This window comes from Notamacropus eugenii, chromosome 4, assembly GCF_028372415.1.
Source record: "Notamacropus eugenii isolate mMacEug1 chromosome 4, mMacEug1.pri_v2, whole genome shotgun sequence".
Taxonomy (NCBI): Eukaryota; Metazoa; Chordata; class Mammalia; order Diprotodontia; family Macropodidae; genus Notamacropus; species Notamacropus eugenii.
Window position 1 is genome coordinate 381,284,230 of NC_092875.1, and position 11,759 is coordinate 381,295,988.

The following is an 11,759-nucleotide window of genomic DNA, read 5'->3' on the forward strand; positions in this document are numbered from 1 at the left end:
CAGGTAGTCCCATAGGTTTTAAATTGTCTCTCCTGGATCTATATCCAGGTCAGTTGTTTTTCCAATGAGATATTTCACAGTATCTTCCATTTTTTCATTCTTTTGGTTTTGTTTTGTGTTTTCTTGGTTTCTCATAAAGTCATTGGCTTCCATCTGTTCCATTCTAATTTTGAAAGAACTATTTTCTTCAGTGAGCTTTTGAATCTCCTTTTCCATTTGGCTGATTCTGCTTTAGAAAGCATTCTTCTCTTCATTAGCTTTTTTAACCTCTTTTGCCAATTGAGTTAGCCTATTTTTCAAGGTGTTATTTTCTTCACCATTTTTTTGGGTCTCCTTTAGCAAGGTGTTGACCTGCTTTTCATGCTTTTCTTGCATCTCTCTCATTTCTCTTCCCAGTTTTTCCTCCACCTCTCTAACTTCATTTTCAAAATCCTTTTTGAGCTCTTCCATGGCCTGAGCACATTGAATATTTATTTTGGATGTTTGGGATACAGAATTCTTGACTTCTACGTCTTTCCCTGATGATAAGCATTGTTCTTCCTCATCTGAAAGGAAGGGAGGAGATATCTGTTTACCAAGAAAGTAACCTTCCATGGTCTTATTTTTCTGGGCATTGGCCAGCCATTTACTTGAGTTCTAAGTGTCCTCTCCACATACACCTCGTCTCCAGATCGACCCAGTCAGTACTTAAGGGCTGAGATTCAAATGCTGCTTCCCTGCCTTAGGGCTTTTCCAGAGCGTGGTTACTATGCAGTGTGAGATTAAGTTCAAGTGCTTGGGTTTGGGCAGGGATACCACATGGGGCTAAGTTTCCTCAGGGTGTTTATGCAGAGATCTTCAACAATGGATCCAAGCTCCTGCCTGCTTTTGGAGCCCCTGTCTGCTGCTGCCTCGGCTACTGCTTCCCAAGGGGGCCTGGGTTATGGAGACACTCCGCTTCTCTCTTGGCCTGCCAAAAAGACCTTCTCAGTGACCTTGGTACCTGTGGGTGGAGAGAACTGCTCGGCTGCTGGAGATTCTGACCCTGAAGCCTCCTTGGATCTGCTCCCCTAGGTGCAGCGTGGCCAAGGCAGGGCTGGGCTCTGCTCTGGGTTTGGTGCACAATGGACCTTTCATATCAGTTTTTCAGGTCTCTCTGGAACAGAGATCTCCTCCACTCCATTGTCCTGTGGCTTCTGCTGCTCCAGAATTTATTGGGAGTTCTTCTTTACAGGTAATTTATGTGCTGTGGGTTAGGAGCTAGCATATGTGTATCTTTCTACTCTGCCATCTTGGCTCCTCCTCCCTATTTATTTCTTTATATTTAATTAAACTAAAAAGATTTATAAAATATGCTTTCACAATACTTTTCATTGTTTTGCTTATTCACCTTTCTAAAGTTAATTTGTTGATATTAAGACCAAAAACTTAGCTTTTAATTTATCGGAGAAATTTCCAGTGTAGCCACACATGTTTTCCCAATTGACACTGGGCTGCAATTTGCCTCTGTACCTTCTATTATGACTCTACATTATCCAATGGCACATTGAGATAATAATGGATATTGAATAGTCAGCTTGTCTTTAACCATAGCACATAGTGCTATTTGAGTATCAAGATTCATACTGAAAATGAGCTTAGAGTCTGCATAGGTTATAATTATGCCATTTAGGGAAGGAAATATCTCTGCTTAATTTTATTCAAAACAAATATTTTTTTTTAATATTACAGTGTAGTCTCTACTCTCACCCAGAGGTGCTCTATTGAAATATTGCTGTCCTTTGGCATCATATTTAATTTCGTCTAATGTATAGCCTCTTTCCCTTAGTCCTTCAGTTTACTAATATTTTAAATCAAGCAACTGAAGTACATTATATTCGAGGTTACTTCCAGTTCTTAATCTGTGATTTTATATTTATATCTCTTTTGGAACCTTACCCATAGCCTCAGGGCTATTTCAGCTCTTTTATGATTCAGGCCTAAAGCTATATCTTTCCTTGTAGCAAAAATCCTTTAAGGAACATCTATCTTTTGAACTTATATTTACTCTGTCCTCTCACGTTGGCAATTCCTTAAAGCCATACATAAGTAGGAGTGAGTTATTCTTTTAAAATTATATCATGTATCAGGTAGACAGCTTTTATTCTTATACATCACTGTGATTTTGAACATGTGATTGAAGGGGGGGGGTGATTGGAGAATATTGCTTTATTGCATTTGCAACTAACTTATGCTTCCGCAAGAAAAGCATAATATCTAGACCAACTTTTAATTAGTTCACATTCCCTCATTTATTTATTTCTCAACCTTGAATTGAACTACAGATAATTTTTTTCTTTAATAAATTAAGAGGACATCAAAGTGGACCTAGCCTGTCTTACTTTGACTCAGTGGCCATAGAATTTAGGTTTATGGGCATAGATTTCTTGGAACTCAGTTGTAGCAAAGAGATTTTCTATAACTAACTCTTTTTTTAAATTAATTTATTTATTTAACTTTTAACATCCATTTTCACAAAATTTTGGATTCCACATTTTCTCCCCTTTTGTTCCCTCCCTCTACCACAAAACACCGAGCATTGTAATTACCCTTATCACGAATCTGCTCTCTCTTCTATCATCCCTCTCTGCCCTTGTCTCCATCTTCTCTTTTGTCCTGTAGGGTCAAATAAATTTCTATACCCCTTTACCTGTATTTCTTATTTCGTAGTGGCAAGAAGAGTACTCGACAGTTGTTCCTAAAACTTTGAGTTGCAACTTCTTTACCTCCCTCCCTCCCCACCCATTCCCTTTGGAAGGCAAGCAATTCAATATAGGCCATATTTGTGTAGTTTTGCAAATGACTTCCATAATAGTCGTGTTCTATAAGACTAACTATATTTCCCTCCATTCTATCCTGTCCCCCATTACTTCTATTCTCTCTTTTGATCCTGTCCCTCCACATAAGTGTCGACCTCAAATTGCTCCCTCCTCACCATGCCCTCCCTTCCCTCATCGCCCCGACCCTGCTTATCCCCTTATCCCCCATTTTCCTGTATTGTGAGATAGGTTTTTGTACCAAAATGAGTGTGCATTTTTTTCCTTCCTTCAGTGGAATATGATGAGAGTAAATTTCATGTTTGTCTCTCACCTCCCCTCTTTATCCCTCCACTAATAAGTCTTTTGCTTGCCTCTTTTATGAGAGATAATTTGCCCCATTGCATTTCTCCCTTTCTCCTCCCAATATATTTCTCTCTCACTGCTTGATTTCATTTTTTAAAGATATGATCCCATTCTCTTCAATTCACTCTGTGCACTCTGTCTCTATGTGCGTGTGTGTAATCCCACCCAATACCCAGATACTGAATAGTTTCAAGAGTTACAATTATTGTCTTTCCATGTAGGAATGTAAACAATTCATCTTTTGTAAGTCTCTTATGACTTCTCTTTTCTGTTTACCTTTTCATGCTTCTCTTCATTCTTCTGTTTGAAAGTCAAATTTTCTTTTCAGCTCTGGTCTTTTCATCAAGAATGCTTGAAAGTCTTCTATTTCATTGAAAGACCAATTTTTCCCCTGAAGTATTATACTCAGTTTTGCTGGGTAGGTGATTCTTGGTTTTAGTCATAGTTCCTTTGACTTCTGGAATATCCTGTTCCACACCTTTTGATCCCTTAATGTAGAAGCTGCTAGATCTTGTGTTATCCTGATTGTATTTCCACAATACTTGAATTGTTTCTTTCTAGCTGTTTGCAATATTTTCTCCTTGACCAGGGAACTCTGGAATTGGCCACAATGTTCCTAGGAGTTTCTCTTTTTGGATCTCTTTCAGGTGGTGATCCATGGATTCCTTGAATACTTATTTTGTCCTCTGGTTCTAGAATCTCAGGGCAGTTTTCCTTGATAATTTCATGAAAGATGATGTCTAGGCTCTTTTTGTGATCATGGCTTTCAGGTAGTCCCATAAGTTTTAAATTGTCTCTCCTGAATCTATATCCAGGTCAGTTGTTTTTTCAATGAGATATTTCACATTCTCTTCCATTTTTTCACTCTTTTGGTTTTGTTTTGTGATTTCTTGGTTTCTCATAAAGACGTTAGCCTCCATCAGTTCCATTCTAATTTTGAAAGAACTATTTTCTTCAGTGAGCTTTTGAATCTCCTTTTCCATTTGGCTAATTCTGCTTTTGAAAGCATTCTTCTCCTCATTGGCTTTTTTAACCTCTTTTGCCAATTGAGCTAGCCTCTTTTTCAAGGTGTTATTTTCTTCAACATTTTTTGGGGTCTCCTTTAGCAGGGTGTTTAATTGTTTTTCATGCTTTGCTTGCATGTCTCTCATTTGTCTTCCCAGTTTTTCCTCCACCTCTCTAACTTGATTTTCAAAATCCTTTTTGAGCTCTTCCATGGCCTGGGTCCATTGAGTGGGCTGGGATACAGAAACCTTGACTTCTGTGTCTTTCCCTGATGATAAGCATTGTTCTTCCTCGTCAGAAAGGAAAGGAGGAAATACCTGTTCACCAAGAAAGTAGCCTTCTATAGTCATATTTTTTTTCCCTTTTCTGAGCGTTTTCCTAGCCAGTGACTTGACTTCTGAGCATGCTCTTCACACACACTTGGCCTCCAGATCTGCCCAGCCAGCACTTAGGGGCTGAGATTCAAATGCTGCTGCCTAGCCTCAGGGCTTTGGGTGGGGGCAGGGCTGCTATTCAGTGTGAGATAAAGTTCAGGTGCTCAGGTGGGGGCAGGGCTGCCTCTTGGTCTCAGTTCCCTCAGGGGGTTTATGCAGAGACCTTCAACAATGGATCCAAGCGCCTGCCTGCTTGGGGAGCCCCTCTCTCCTCCTGCCTTCGCTGCTGCCTCCCAAGGGGGCCTGAGTTATGGGGACACCCTACTCCCCTATCAACCCTCCAAAGAGACCCTCTCACTGACCCTTGTCACCTGTGTGTGGAGGGACGCACGTGGCCACTGGAGATTCCATCCCTGAAGCCTGCTAGAATCTGCTCCTCTTGGTGCCACATGGCCGAGGCAGGGCTGGACGTGGCTCCCTTGTCCACAGCGCAAAGGACCTTTTGTGAGAGGTTTTCAGGCTCTCTGGAGCAGAAATCTCGTCTGCTTCGTTGTTCTGTGGCTTCTGCTGCTCCACAATTCACCTGGGGTTCTTTTTTACAGATATTTTATGGGCTCTGGGTTCGGAGCTAATGTATGTGTGTCTTTCTACTCTGCCATTTGGCTCCTCCCCCATAACTAACTCTTTAATGTAAATCACAGATCAAGCTTCCTTGGCTGCTATTTTGTAATGGTATTTTATTAATACATTTTCATGATTGAGCAATTCTAATCTGTTAATTTCCTGGTAGCTACTATTGATATTTTAACAGGGTGGTAAGACATTCAAAGGCTTGTTTCGCAATCTATACCTGGTAAATATTTGAAGAACTCAGTCGGTGAATAAACTTTTCTTAATCACCCAGACCTTATGCTAAGCAGCAAGAATATCAAGAAAGGCAAACGCAAGTTCTTGATTTCACAGGGCTCATAGTCTAACAGAAGAGTCAACATGTAAATTAAACAGAAACACGGTATTAACATGGTAAATTGGAAATAATCAAAAAAGGGAAGGTACTAGAATTTGGGAGAAGATTAGAAAATGCTTCCTATGTATGTAATGATTTTAACAGGAACTTGAAGGAAGCCAGAGAAACCAGGAGATATGTGTGACTATCAGAAGCATTACAAGCACAGGGGAAAGTCAGTGAAAATTCAGAAAGCAGGATGATAGAAGATCTTGCTTTAGGAAGACTCAAGAGGGCACTGTCATTGAATCATAGAGTACTTGGCTGTTAAATAGTGTAGATAAACACAGTGGGAGACACTATAAAGGTTTTTGTACACCAAACAGAAGATTTTATATTTGGTCCTAAAAATAAATAACAGAGAGCCGTTGAAATTTATTGGGTATGGAAATGACATATTCAAACATATGCTCCTGTAACTATGTTGTCTTCCCTAATTAATTAGATTTGCTTCTGAATAGTTCCAGGAGAGTAGAAGATCTGGGAATCAATGAGTCCAGCATTTGTGAACATGTCTCCAGTGATGACACAGACAACAGTGAGGAAGTGGGTAAAGAACCTGTGATTCTCTGTCTGCTTGACCATCATGGGTAAGAGCTCATGCAGCACAAAGGCTCTGGGAAAATCTGGTCCCCAGTCAGCTCAATGACAACTTTCTTGTCACAGAGAATTGATTTGTCCTCAAATCTGTCCTCAAAGACAGTCAACAGGGAGAGATTGAAGACAAATGGTAGTGGAAGAAAGGAGAAAATCTGTTGAATAAAATGGAATAGGATTACTTTGCTTTGTAAAACAACTGTCTTGCCAAGGAGATGAACCTCTTTACTATGTGAGAAAGAGCTGGAGGGAAGTGAAAGTGCCAGAAGGCATTTGGGTTATATGCAATGCGGAAGAGGGAAGAAGAGAAAACTCTTTGGTCAATGGATTCATTTTTTTCAGTATGAACAAGGATCTCAGCTGAGTTTGTGGGGCAAAAGTAGCCAAGAAAGGTTTGAGAAAGTATAAAATACCTTGGAAGAACAATGATAATGATTAGAAAAGTGAATATAGAGGTTAGAAGAAAAAATGATTATTGGAGTGATCCAAGGTTGAGACTTGGCACACTAATAAAAAAAAAGTGTTATGATAAAGGGGCAAGAGACTCAAGAGAAGAGGAGAAGGAAATAAGGAAGGAGAAAAATAAACATTTATTAACACAAATTATGTACCAGACATTGTAGGAAGTGTTTTACAAATATTGTCTTATTTGATCCACATAATAACTTTGAAGGCAGTTGCTGTAATTGTCCCCATTTTAGAGTGGAGAAAACTGAAGTAGGCAGAGATGAAATGACGTGTCAAGGGTCACACAAATAATATCAACAATAATAATAATATAATAGTAATAATAAAGTCTGAAGCTTTATTTTAGCGTAGGTCTTGTTGACCCAGACTCAATACTGAATCCACTGTACCTCCTAGCTGGAAAGAAGAAGAAGAAGAAGAAGAAGAAGAAGAAGAAGAAGAAGAAGAAGAAGAAGAAGAAGAAGAAGAAGAAGAAGTAGAAGAAGAAGAAAAAGAAGAAGAAGAAGAAGAAGATGATGATGATGATGATGATGATGATGATGAACACAAAGAACACAAGACGAAGTAGAAGAACCAATCCCTATTTTCAAGTAGCTTACATTCTAATTTGAGACATGATGTAAATTACTAGGTATATGATATGCAGATAGATGTAGATACAGATATTTGTGTGTATATGACATTTACCTAGTAATTTAAATGATTAATTTATTTACATAAATGAATTTACATAAATAATTTACATGAGTGTTTCTGTATGTGTGTTTATGTATATATGTATGTAATCACAATGCAGGCACTAGAAGCTGGGTAACTGAGAAACAACCCTAGAAAAGGAAAGATTTAAGCAGTCTTGAAGGAAGCCAGGGAAGTTAAAGGGCAGGTTTAAAGAGGGAGGACATTTCATGAACAGGTGAAGCAAAACAATATTTAGAGTACTGTGCGTGAGGAACAGACAGAAGTGAATGGATAGGTAAAGCAGTTACAGTCTAAAAATATAAAGATCACTTAAAAAGGAATCAAGATCGCTGGGTTCTAGTCCCAAATTCTGCCAGTTTTTAAAGATGTGACCTTGAGCATTCATTTTACCTTCATAGCTGTTTAGTCTATTCATCTATAAACTGAGTAGTTTTAATTAAATTATCTCTTGACACTTTCCAATTTTAACCTTCTGTGATCATAAATCTGCATGATGACAACTTGGTCTTTTTCAATATTAGTCCATCTACATAATATAAAGTCAAATCATTTTAGCCCTAGATGCCAGCAAGGGATTAGAGTAATGTATTTGGCTTTGAGAAGTTGGCCATTTGTATATTTCTTCTACTTGACTCCACAATTGCAAGATATGTGTGTGTGTTTGTGTGTGCATGTGTGTGTGTAGAAGAAAATGAGAGAGGAGGCAAGAGAAAGGAAAGATATGCACACATTCATACATATGTACATATGTGTTTCTATAAATTAGGGATAGGAGATAATTAGAAATTGAGAATTAAGACTGAGTAAATGAGAATTTCCTCATGTGATATAATAGCTCTGGTATTATCAATGTTCATAGCCTGATCTGCCATAACCTACTTCCTTTTATAGATTATTATTTCCAGGAAGGAATTAAGTTAAAATGAAATGATTCATTAGGACTCAAAATCTTGTTAATAGAAGCATTTTATTTTTCCCACTCTGATTGTTCATAATTTCTACGGAGATTTCTCTCTCCTATATTCCCTCCTGTTGCTATGCAAAAGACCCTGTTAATGAATCTATTCCTTTTTGTCTTCAGAAAGTGAAAGGATACAATGACAACCCTGTTATTCTTGTCACATGCCTAAACATTTTCATCTCTGAAAGGCAGATTGGTGAGCAATCTTAAAGGAATCATTTTCATGTCTTTATAGGCAACTTAAATTATACTTAACACACAGCATAGACCTTACTGGGAATGGAAAACACAGAAAGGAATAAGGAAAAAATACTTCTCCTATTTCTTATGGAGATCTAGAACATGTGCAATCTTTAACTCCAAAAGTAGATACTGAGTCCAAATACAAGATATTTAGGACAAACAATGAATTGAAGCCAAACTAAAGTAAAGTGACACACATGGGTGGGGGATTATTCTTAATATGTGGAAAATAGACATTTAAAAGGAACTGTATATAATTATTCTATTTATAAATGCTTTGCTATCCAGCAGAGTTTGAGGAAAGGATGTATCCAATTTCATGTGGTGGTTTATACTATTATAAGATTAAATGTTACTTTAAGAAAAAAAATAATAATTCAAACCTGTGTAAGAAAACCATGAGGTCATCTGGTTACATATCTCTGAAGGTCTATGTCAATTAGTATATGGCCTTTAACTGGCACCTGGATTTGTGCTATCATTCCTATAAGGGATTCCAGGAAATTTCAGGCATTTCAAATATCCTCTATTAATTCAGGTTGATACCTTTCCTAAAATATACACTTTTAGACAGTAGCATTGAGCATTGAAAAATTAAGTGACTTGCCTAAGATCTCAGAGTCAGTAATGTATCAGAACAGGGACTTGAATTCAGATCTTCCTGTCTTTAAGGTCAAATCTATCCATTCCACCCTGTTGTCTCTGGAATGACTTTTGTGGGTTAGAAAATATTCTAATCCTCAGTGTGAATCTCCATAATTTGGCATTTATTTCCTTATTCATTTATTTGTTTATTTTTTTCTGTTTAATCACGCATTCATTTATTTATTCATTCATCCAAGATTTGTTTATTTGAGCTAAGGCCTCCCTGTCTTCCCAAGGCTGAATATTCATTGATATTCATAGGATATTTAGTAGGCTCCATGTAAAAACTGTAATTGTTGGCTGCATTTTTTCAGCAAGACATTAGAATATTTGGGCCATTCATTCAGGATACTTCAGTTTTAGGCATAATGTAGCTCAGAATTCCTGATTTCAAGGTGTCCCCAACACTCGTCCTCCACTTGCTGAGATTATAGTTTTTTGCCATCACTCCTGAGTCCCTTTTTAAAGGATTTTTTGAAGAATAATCTAGTTTCATACTGAAACATAAGAACCATTTTTATTTTAGTTGAGCTGGAACCAAGGCAAAGCTTGGCTCCAAGGCCCTGAATTTAAAGGGTGATAAAATCACACATAGCACCTATTATTTTGGAATTTCCATCTGATAGATGGGACAAGGAACCACCACACTCCCATGTAATTTCTTTAGCACCATGGTGCACAAGAACTTGTAATGCCATAGGTGTCTTGGAATACATCATTTTCATGGGATCATATGTCATGGAACAGATTCAAGGTCCAACAACTTTCCTTAATCAAATACCCTAGCCTCTCCTACTTACAGTGTAAGTAGTATGGTATGTACACCATACCAAACCTATCATTCATTTTTATTTCTTTACTATAATGACAGGTGAGTCTCAGTCCAGGCAGGAAGTAAGCCCTATGAGCCTCTGCCAGAGAGGAAAAAATTAGAATAATGCTTATAACAGTCTCAGTCACCAAAGATGTTCTTCCTTCTATGATGACCCAACCACAGACACACACACACACACACACACACACACACGCATGCACATACATATGTATGTATATGTATCTCACACTTACCACAAGAAGAAAAGAAAAATAAAAAAGAAGCAAGACTTCTTACCTTCACTGGGTTTATGGAGAGCGTGTGACCAGAAGATATAGCATCAACTCATGGAGTCTTTGGTTAGAAGGTTTATGAGGATGAGTTCCTGACACTTTTTCCAATTGTAGTTTCTGATATGCTGGGTGCAAATATTGCTAGTTAAAGTTCTGAGGTTCCATTTTGGACACAGTGTAAAATTGTGAAGATTTTCCTGACTTTGCAAAGCAAACTAGCCTTTAATATACTACATACAATAAAATAGATCCTTCATCAAAGTCAGACCCAATACCTCATCATGGTGTGTATCTTCTCCAAAGCTATGTCAGGACAGCCATGACTTTAGTTCAACACAAATGACTAAGCAGTGACTGGGGGCCTAGATATAGATTTTCTGTCTTTTATGAGAACCAGATTAAGTTCAGAAAGCGTCATCACCAAGTTGTCTCTAAGGGAATGTCTTCTCTAACTGTGGCATCTCACCTAGATCATATGTCAAAATATAGAGGGATCCTTATCAGTGTTGATGGAGAATAAACACCTACTTAGTACTAAACTGACAAGTACTTTACAAATATTAAGTCATTTGATCCTCAAAACAACCCTAAGAGATAGACACTCTTATTATTATAATTTTTCAGATAAGAAAGCTGAAACATAATTAGCAAGTGTCTGAGGTTGAATTTGAACTTAAGTCTTTCCAGGTCTTATGATCTATCTACTTGTAACACTTAGCTGACCTAGGTGGAGGGAGTCCCTAAACCCACATAATCATATGTATGTGAAGTGTCTATAAAAGAAAAAAAATGACAAGAGACTTACAGACTTAAAATAATACATCAAAGAAAATATTTTACTAGTGTCTTCATTCACCAGCTCATTTCATAGAAGTAAAATCAGAATTCTAGAAGATTAGGCCACTGGAGTTCATGTTGAACTAGTCATATTAAATTATGAAATGATTTGTTGTACAGGTGAAGTAGCAGAATGTAAATTTTTCCAGTTGCATTTGACAGTGTTCTTACTCATCACTCCTCTCTTAGAACACTGGGCATTCTTGTCCACTTGCTGCTTTTCAAACATATCATTCCATTTCCCAACTCTGTGTCTTTGCCCTTAAAATGATCTGCCTTCTCACTTCCTTCCCTCAATGTCTCTATATTCCTTCAAGACTCAATTTAAATGCCACCTCCAGCAGGGTATTTTTACTTGCTCTGAACATTTTGTGATTTCCCTTCTAAGGTTACTACGCAATAACTATGTACATATTTGCATGCATTATCTTATACACAGAATGTAAACTCCTTGAGGATAGCGACTATTTTTACTCAGTTTTGTTCAGTTAGTACAACCATTCCCCAATTAATGGACATCCCTTCAATTTCAAATTCTTAGCTACCAGAAAAAAGGTACTATGCATATTTTTTGTACGTATATGTCCCTTTCCTTTTCGTTTTTAAATCTCTTTTGCATGGTTTTATAGCCCTTTGTGCATATTTCCAAATTGCACTAAAAATAGTTGGCATGGCTA

At 37.6% G+C, this 11,759-nt stretch overlaps 1 long non-coding RNA gene across 1 annotated transcript in view; it reads left to right on the plus strand.

Moving 5' to 3' along the window:
• The window catches only part of LOC140501655 (uncharacterized), a 59,186-nt gene extending 50,407 nt beyond the window's left edge, over positions 1-8,779 (plus strand). The window contains exon 3 of the long non-coding RNA XR_011966286.1: positions 5,987-8,779. This is a non-coding gene — a long non-coding RNA (uncharacterized lncRNA). The remainder of the gene's footprint in view (positions 1-5,986) is intronic.
• Positions 8,780-11,759: the final 2,980 nt, after the last annotated feature.